This window comes from Corvus cornix, chromosome 3, assembly GCF_000738735.6.
Source record: "Corvus cornix cornix isolate S_Up_H32 chromosome 3, ASM73873v5, whole genome shotgun sequence".
NCBI classification, from domain to species: Eukaryota; Metazoa; Chordata; class Aves; order Passeriformes; family Corvidae; genus Corvus; species Corvus cornix.
Window position 1 is genome coordinate 91,426,068 of NC_047056.1, and position 9,724 is coordinate 91,435,791.

Below are 9,724 nucleotides of genomic sequence, written 5' to 3' on the forward strand. Positions count from 1 at the left end.
GAGACGTAGGCAACTCCTCTGCATGTCCCCGGGCTCCCTTTTAACTACTCGGAAGCTCTCGGCATGGAATTAGCCTGACAGTACTTTTCCTGCCCCCAGGTGGAGCCCTGCGCTTTCGGCAGGTGCCCTTGGTAGGGGCTGGCGGGAGGGAGGTGGTGCATCCTGGAGCCATCTTCAGTCACAGAGCCTGAAAAGTACACCCTCCGTGGGAAGCACCTGAAGGACAGATCCTGGTGCAGTAACTTCAAACCTCAAAGCACGAGATGCTCCTTTCTAACATGTGACTATTTTTGGAGTCAGTGGCAACAGTATTATCAGAATGCAATTTATCTGTAAAGCATGGTCAACCTCTGAGCAGCTGACTGGAAGCATGTCTACAAGCCACCTTGGAGTGCAGAGCAGAGAAAAGCATATATATACACATTTCCAGCAGCCCTTTCCAGGCTTTGTTTCAGTGCTGATGTCTTGTTGGAATTTCCCGTGCTACAGCCTGTGCCTGTTGTCTCTTCTACTTTCACTATAGTCCTCCAAGGACAACCTGGTCCTGGCCCCTCTGCAGCTACATATTAGGTAGGTGAACAGAGTAACTAGATCCTTGACACTTCACTGTTTCACATTTTTATCAAAGGGCTAAAAGAAAAATTAGCATGTTTCACGGTAAATAAAATAAAGTGCCAATAGGTAGGCAAGTTGAAACTCAGTGATCTGAATCAGTATGCAAACTGGGAATTAATAAACCAGAGGCATTTAGTTTTGTTAAATGCACTTTGCCAAAATTCCCACTGATGTGAGAAGCAGGAACTCAAAGGAGGAGGAGCTGAAGAACACAGTGGATAATTAGCCATATGCCATCTTCCAGCACACCACTGGCATCTGAAAATGCTGATGTGACCTTGGTGGATAGTGGAAATTTTCAGATAGCATTATATGTCTGACTCTGACATTGACCCAAGAACTACTAATAGGTATCACTTAATCCTAATCCAGAAACTGGGGACAATTTTGTAGTTATGCTGCAGATTTGTGCTGCTTACCCTACAACTACTACTTTCCATTTAAGACCAATTTCAACACTGCAGCAGTGCCATTTAATCTCACACCTGCAAATGTTATCCAAGAGAAGATGGAATGTAATGTTAGCCTTTCTGGCAAGAGAAAAGGAGCTTCACCTCATGGTTCAGCCTCGGATGCCAGAGCTTAGTACATATAACCCTAGCCTTGCCACCCTGCTTGGATACACTTCAAGCAGGGAATATCTTTCCACTCGCTTTCTCAAGGAAGTAGTTACCTTATTTAACTCTTGCTATTGTTCAGCAGGTGGTTTTGCTGCAGAATGTCAGTCAAGAGGTGATCTGGGAGACAACTGTTCTGGATTCCTTTGAAAATCTAATTTGAACAATTATTTCTGAGAAAGTTCAGAACGGGTTTGTTGGGGTTTTAGCTCTCCTGGTTTTTTTTTTTTTGTTTCCTCTTAAAGGAATTTTCCCTGTACATGTTGCCAGGGAGACAAATTACTGGGTGCTTAAGAAAAACAAAGGACCTGGCCACAGAAGGAGGGGTGCATCTCTTTCACCTGGGTTTGTGGGCAGTCAGTTCCCGGCGTTTGGACAGAGAGAGAGAGGCTACTTCTTCAGCTGCCTTCCTTCTACCGGAGAAACCCCTGGATCCCAAGCCTGCCTTCCCTGCCCTGCTGGGAGCTGGGCTGCGGCCGCCCTGCCCCTGCCATTGCTTCGAGCCTTCGCTACTCTGTAGCCCCATCACGCCCTGCCTGCCCAGACCTCCGGGGGGTTCCCACCGCAGCTCCTGAGTTTGGATAGATCCCATCTGCCACCCGGGATTTTTGCTCGTCCCTGCCATTCCAGTCTGCCGTTCCAGCCTGCTGTTCCCGAGAGTCCGGCCGGACACCGGGATCGGCTCCCCAGGGGTTTGTGAAGCCTTTGTCCCATCCCTTCCCGGGATCCCAGGCCACCGGTGCCGCGTGCTCCCCGAGCTCGCTCCGGAGCGCCCCCTGCAGCCGCGGGGGAACCATCGCACCTGCCCTGCTCACCGGGAGCCGCCAGCGCCCCTGCCGGCTGCGAGCGGAACTGCACCCGAGGGGAAAGGGCCCGACAGCCGAGAAGGCTGGCACTGGGTTTGTGATTGTTTGCTGTTACTGCCATAGTTATTGTTGTTTGTTTGACTGGTTATACACATATAGATATGTAATAGTAAAGAACTGTTATTTCTGTTCCTCATATCTTTGCCTGAAAGCCCCTTAATTTCAAACCAAGACAGGGTTGCACAGAGACAGCTTTGAAATAAGCAGTGTGACTCTCATACTTTTCAGAGTATTTTGTTGTTCTGCATTCTCCCAAAATATGCCCACAAAACAAAACAGAGGTGTAACAGAAGTGTGTATGTTTTAATTAAACAAGCACACTATTTTTCTAATACCATGGTGCTTTTTTGCTAATAGTAGCAGTTGCTAAAATGAAGACAGTGTAGGGCTGAGGCTGGAGAACGTGTATCTCCAGGATTTGGGGGTCATTTTTACCCTACAAGACAGACAAAGTAAGACTTCACTAGTTGGAAGTGGCTCTCCTTGAAGCAACAGGGATGTCTCTTCAAAACACACAACTGAACTGTAGAGGTTCGGGCCCCAAAGATTGTTGTGTCTTTTCTGCTCATTCCAATATAGAAGATTAGGAATCTTCACATTCAGCAGTGAAACATATCCCCATTAACACTTTTCTAACATGAGTGTACGTATGGTATTTTATTACTACAACTTTATTACCTTGTGTTTAGAGACCATAAACAGTTTCAGCATGGTTCTCAAGCACACCAAAGTCATCTTTCAGTATTCGTGATATGGTAAGGACAGTTCAGGTCTCTGTGTACATACATGCAGTTTAACCTGTCACCATGCAGGCTGATGAAAAGAGGCTTATGTATGTGTAAGGGAGCTCTTGCCTTTGTGAACTGGCCGCTGAGGTCTATAGTGCTACTAACTAGCTGGGCAGGATGAGCCAGATTCCTATTCCATTATCAAACTTGCATTGAGCGCTTCCCCTTGAGAAGAAGGGAACAAAAGCATATGAAGGTTTGTCTCTGACCCAATGGACTTATCTTTCCCCTCACTTTTTATGTATCTTGTACCATATTTACAGTTTCTTCTGATATTTTTCATTTTTCGTTTTTATGGAAATGTAACAAGTGTTGTATATGTGCAACTTACAGAACTGACTAAGGATGCAGAAATAAACCTGAAATGAAGGTTTAGATTGTTAATAACTTCATCAACTCTTTTCTGGAGCAAAACTCAGAAAAGTCATTAGTTTTTTAATTCCTGTAAACATTTTTCTTCTTGAATCAAGCTGGTTACAATCTTTCATACCTGTCAAACTTCTGTGGACAGAAGTCCAGCAACTGATGGAAGCTGTCCTGATGGTAGAAGAGAAAGTGCCCTCCATTCTCTCCACGTTTCCTTTTCTGTGGGAAATTAAATTGAATAGTTATACACACATATACATTTCAAGTTTTGAGGAAGACAAAATGCTTGGCAGTTTCTTGCACTCTTACAGAATGCAGATGTAATCAAGAGAGAATCAGGAAATAGAGCCAAGAGAGTAAAATACAAAGAATAGAAGACAAAAAAGCAGAGATGAGAAATGCACGTGAGAAGTGAATTACAGCTCCATTAGTTACAAAAATTACTAGATAAATTATTTTTATGCATGTGATTTCAGTAAGAGAGACAGAGAAGGGCTTTCATCTCCCCTATATTATAATACAAGCAATGAAAAGCAACATTTTCACAATAAGACAGTGGATCTCATTGTTAGAGGATGTCATTGAGGCCAGGAATTTAATTGGATGAAAGTAGTATGAAGGATATAATGAATGTGGTGATATCTTGAAAGATTGAACATTTTGGAGCTAAGCAGCTCTCTTGTGCAAAAAGATTAAACTTTGAAAGGCAGATTATCCCAGTATTGATCACTGTATGGTTTTATACCTTGCCTCGTAGGCTTGTACCATCTGACTTGCATCTGCTTTTCTCTGAAGTTGTGCCATCTGCTCTTAGGAAATTGCCTCCTCCCTCATGATCAGCCTTGAGCCACCATCTCATGAAGCTGATTTCACAGGCTTTTGTTGGCTTGATTAAAGCTTTCCCCACCCCTATTCTTAGTAGTAGAAAATAAAAAGATTCTTTAAACCTAAGTTTAGATTATTAGTAGTTTTAGTTGTAATAACGCACATAAAGTGAGAGTCCTAGAAAGACTCCAAGAACGTAAGAGATACCAAATAGAGGAAACATAAACTCGTACAAGTTTCTATGAAAATATGAAGTAATTATAATACATGAGCTATTTAAGTTAAATATTTCTCAATGAAATTTGTACTGCTAAAGGTATGTTTCATTTGCCTTTGAAACCTTGATTTTGCCTACCACATGCCTTGATAAATCAGCCCTTTGACCATGTTGAGATCATTAGATCAATAAAGACTTAACCATCCAAACAACAATGTAGTCTCCATTTAAACTCTCCTCACAGCACTACAGCAGGTCTAAACCAGAATTAGGGTTATTGTTTTCAGACTTTCCTGTGCCAGTGGTCCAGCTGAGAGCCAAAGAGCTCAGAGAAATATGTGTGAGTGTGACTAGAGACTTGGTTAACCTTGCTTTGGGCATTCAGTAAAGCTTCCTGCACAGAACCAGAGCAGTCACTGAAGGTTTGCAGCAAGTCTAGGCTTAAGTGATGTATGACTTGTTGTACCTACTCATGTGGACTCTAATTTATCACAGTGGTGTTGCGCTTCAGTTTAGGAGTGCAATAAGCAGCGTGGGGAGAATCCTCCTACCCTTTTGTGTTTAATTCTTTGGTGGCAGTTTGTCATGTACCCTGTGCCCACCTCTGAGAGGATGCTGCAATCAGGCATCATCCCCCAAGCCAAATGCTTAGTGTTTTGTGAGGATTGCAGGTAGATACATTTTGAGAAGACTTTGAACTTGCCTCATCTACAGCACAAGGAAGTGTGTCCACAGAGCACAGCGGAAAGGTGACATGCCAGGACATGGTATACTCACTAGTTAAAATCTGCCTTTGCCCAACCCCAGATCACTTCAATGGCACCTGGGCCCCATGCCTGCTGCCTGAATACTCGTGGGTGTGGCTTAACAAATAATGTGTAAAAGAAACTTATTTTCTTTTTTGCTCTAGAGGTTTACAGAACACCTATTCAAGTTATAGATAGCAGCAACCTCATTGATATGATTGCCTTCAGATTCCAAAGGAGCTTTGTAATTACGTTATGAAAGGCTGTGCTGGAAGCAAAATAAAAAGAGAACAAGGGGTAAAGTCTTCGAACAGGAATGTGTAGAAGGGGAACAACAGTCGAATCTGGATGTGGCTATATTCAGCAAATCCAAAAAGCATCAGAATGCTTTGCTTGACCACTCAGTCATCCCTGAGCCTTAAATTAGGGACCTCTCCCTCCCATTCTTCTTTGCCACCAAGCCTACTGCTGTCCTTGGTGGCATCTGAGACTGCAGAGACGACAAAGAGACTTCAGTTACACGCATGCCCTTCAGTGTTCTCTGTTCCTGAACCAACTCTTGCACTCAGGTGCATGCTGATATCAAAGACCTCAAAAGCAGGAATAGATTAATCTTGATTCAATACTGCCATCATGAGTAGGTATAAACAAATGCTCCTTTCTACTCAGCCATCTGTGTATGTGCCGCATTCCTACTGTAGCCACATCTGCATTACTGGTTTAGGCTCATGGGGATCATCATGCCCATGCTTGGTACGGCATGCATTTACACATTGTTCAGACCTTCCAAAACAGGATATGTATGCTGCTAGCTGGGAACTGTTCTGGGCCTCTGCTGGACTTCTGACCCATGTTTAGGAATTTTCTGTACGGTAGCCTGGTAGTAACTAGGTTTGACATAGAAAAAATACAGAAACGTGCATTTAATGTTACGCTTCACTCAGTACATTATGAACTTAAGAGAGAGTTAGAATTAGGCAAAGTGCAAAGAAGCACCATACAGTTGGGTTTTGCTGACAGCATCAATCTCTGTAGCACATAAATTACAAATTTGCAGGAAGCCTCTAGGGGAAGTGCATCCTCTAGAAGACACTGCCAGCAATTTCCAGGCAGAAAAACAAAACTCCAACTGCGAGGAAAAAGCTACCTGGAGACTTTTGTCCTCAGATTCCCCATAGTGAGGTGCTATGTTAGTACAGTCATAGCTTTAGACAGACAAATACAATTTTGATAGCAGTGTGGGTTCTGTGAACAGATCTTCAGATTAGTTGTACTAATGTCTGCTACAGGGATGTAAAGCAATGCCCAACATCATGTGTGTCTGTGCCAGAGTAGAGAACCTTATCTTAGCACCCAAATCCTGTTTTCCATTTGCTATGCCGTCTTTGTGTCTGTTCACATCCACTTTCAGTTTTGGGATTTTTAGCTGAAATACAGATAGAAAAGCTGACACAGTTACTTCTCATGGGTAAGAAAATCATAGTTTATTTTATCTCTATTAGCTATGTACATTCAATTTAATAAATTAATGCTATTGCCTTGAGGCATAGGGTGAGTTGTGACATAAACGGTCATCTATTTTTTATATCAAGTAGGCTTGATACTGTATTTCAAAGTAATTGAGCCCTGTTATCCCATACTCTGGGTAACTTTTCCATCCTATACAGCAGCAAAAATAAAAACCTGCTAAATAATTAAATAAGCCTAGAAACTTAAGTGTTTTTTCTGTAAATGATTACTATTACCTTAAATATGACCCAGAAAAAAATCTATAATTTTCTCAGTGTTTTTAAATGTCTTGCTGTTGTATTTGGGTAAAATGCCCCCAAAATTCCAAGAGAAGAGTTTGAATAGATGGCTACCATAGAAACTGTGAGGTTACCATCATGATTTAGTCAAAGCAGCAAACGAAGACTGTCTCTGCCTTGGGTGTCAGTTTTCAGAGCCATACGTCTTTAAGCTGGATAGTGTCCGTTTAAGAGCATTGGGATTTTTTTTTCTCTAATTGGGCACAGCTGGAAACTCCCCCAAACTGCAGAGTTTAAACAGCCCTGGGGAACCTGCCTGTGCTGGGTGGAGTCTGAGTTAAAGTCAGAAGGTAAGTAAGAACTTACAAATTCCCTTTTCTTAAAGCATTTGCTTGACTTTTTAAAAGTGAAACTACTTCTAAGTTTTTTAGGGCATCTGCTGGTGTAATGTAAATTCTTTTTTCTCTTTAGTCTGTCCGTGTGCCAGGTAGCCTAAAAATGGCTCAATAGTTATTCACCAGCTGGAAGCTGCAGGAAAGAAAATGCCAGAAAAAGATGTGTTTTAACCAGGAAATTAATTCTGCAGTGCAGTCCAGAGCTGACCGGGACGGCCATGAAACAGCCGAGAGCACAAAGTGCAAGCCTCTAGCACTGTGTTGGTTTCTTCTAGGTTGAAGCAGGAAAGCTGGCCCGTGGGATATGCTGGACTCTGATCGCAGCTCCAGGGCCAAAGAGCACTTCATGCTGAGTGCTGCTGTTTCTGGAAGATGATGATCTCTTAAACTGTTCTTGCATCCCTCAGATGCATGCTCAGAGAAATTCCAGACAGGTGTGTTACTAAGGCTCACACGGAAATAGGATAGAAATACGGACTTTAGACAAAAACAATTTAAAAAAATGTATATAGTCAAATTTTGTATTGAGGCCTTTGCTAGATATCAGGGTAGTGTATGCGAGATGTGATTACTTATTTGGCTTCAGCATAAATTCATGACATGAATCAGTTCTTCAGCAGTGTCTGGGTTAGTGCAGTAGTCCCCAAATGCCCTGAGTAGTGAGGTATTTTGGCTATGGGAATCAAGTATTACTTAAGTAAAATTAGAAGGTTTTCCATGTCTGCTCTCCACATTCCCTGGACGTTTGGCTGTTTGTACCTTTTGCAAGAGTCAATTTTCTTCAGCAGGAGCAGTCAGACAGCTTTTCAGGAGCAAGCAACACCAGGTCAGATCATTGGACTGCTTGTAAGTCCAGTGGTTTGTACTGCTGCTGTGCAATATATGTTAGACCATTCCCTATCTCTTTTTTGTCCTGCGGTATGGTCTGGCTGATGAATGATAGCACGTTTCTCTGGCAATTGTACAGCTTTAACAGTTCAGTAATTCATGGAGCATTTGATATTTTACTTCCACTAGAAGTCATAAATCCACACAGCTTCCATAACTGCCCAGTGGCAGGGCATACACCAAATGCGTATTAAGAATCAGCATAAATATTTACAGTCTCTTCTTGGAACAGCCAATAGGCCTTTGTTAATGCAATTAATTCAGCTGCTTCTGTGCTCAGCTTTGGACTGAGTGGTGAAGCTTCCACTACTTCGTACACAGTAGTCATTCAATAACCTGTATTCCAGTTGCTGCTCAGATAATATGACCACCCACAAATAACAATTCCAGACTGGGATTTAGAAACAGTGCATCTGTTAAATCTGCTTGAGCCTTTTAGGCTTCATAGATGGTTTCTACACAGCTGTGATGTCGTTCCTTCCCTGGGTGAAAGGAGTAATGCAATGGGATTCAGTATGTTAGTTACTATCCCAGAGGCTACTCCTTGCCCTTCTTGTGCAAACAAGGTAAAAGGTTTACCACAGTCTGGCAGTCCCAGGGCAGGTGCAGCTAGCTTCAAAATCTTGAATATCTACTTTGTGTGTTGCCCAGTGAATGGGTTCTTCATCATCTTAGGTTATCAGTATTGGGTTTTTCTATTCCTTGAAAGAGCTGTCTGGGGATGGCAGAATCCTGCAGCTCCTGAAAAGTATTTGTTTTGAGTAGCTGGTCTTGGAAGATTTTGAATTATTTTAATATGATTTTCAGATAATCGCTACTCCTCTTGCTGAAGAATGTAACACAGATATATTCTGATATACTTCTCTTACACAAATTGTAACTTATATAGAAAGGTCCAATGATGATTTTTAATTAAAGCAAACAGTAAGGAATGGGTGACAGCTATACAAGATTACTTGGCTATTAATAAAGTATCAACATATTCTATCAAAAATGGATCAACTTTTTTAAACAGTACATCCTGAAAGTCTTTTATTAACACTAGAAAAATAGTGGAGGTCTGAGCAAAATCCTTAGGTCTTGGCTCTGTAGGATGTATCTTTCCCCAAATATATGCAAAAAGGTGTTGAGAGTCTGGATGAATACGTTTGCTTTCTTAAGGTAGAAGTTGCCCGGTTTCGAGTAAGTTGAAGGTTGTAGCTTCTGATCTTTAGGAAATCTCAGGTGTCAGTACTCACAGGGGAATGAGTACTGTGATGAGCCCACCGGACAAGACTCAGGTCCAGACCCACTAACTGAAAGTAGCTGCCTGCATGTGAGCTACAGGTGTCAGGTCCTTGTATAGTCAGTGGAGATGCATTCAGTAGATCTAAAGATTGAGGCGACTTTTAACCAAAACCCAAGAAGTTGGGGGTTTTTTTGGTTTTGTTTGTTGGTTTGGTTTGGTTTTGTTGGTTTTTTTTGTTTTTTTCTGTGTTGGAAGCTTAAGGTAACTAAAATCCACTCAGAGCTGATAGTGTTATTTTTAATTTTAAAAAATGATCTTAAAACAAGTTTTAATTCTATGTTTGTCATTCCTCTTCTTGCATAATTTAATGCCACATAGAATCTCTTGTTCGTGTAAAATAATAAAATGATACCTGAGGCTTCTTA

The 9,724-nt window shown here is 41.9% G+C and overlaps 1 long non-coding RNA gene across 1 annotated transcript; it reads left to right on the plus strand.

Annotated features, from left to right (window-relative positions):
- The first annotated feature begins 6,427 nt into the window (after window positions 1-6,427).
- LOC120411731 lies at window positions 6,428-9,724 on the plus strand. Its single transcript, XR_005604234.1, has 3 exons — window positions 6,428-6,508; window positions 7,056-7,138; window positions 7,260-9,724. It is a non-coding gene; the product is annotated as an uncharacterized LOC120411731 (long non-coding RNA).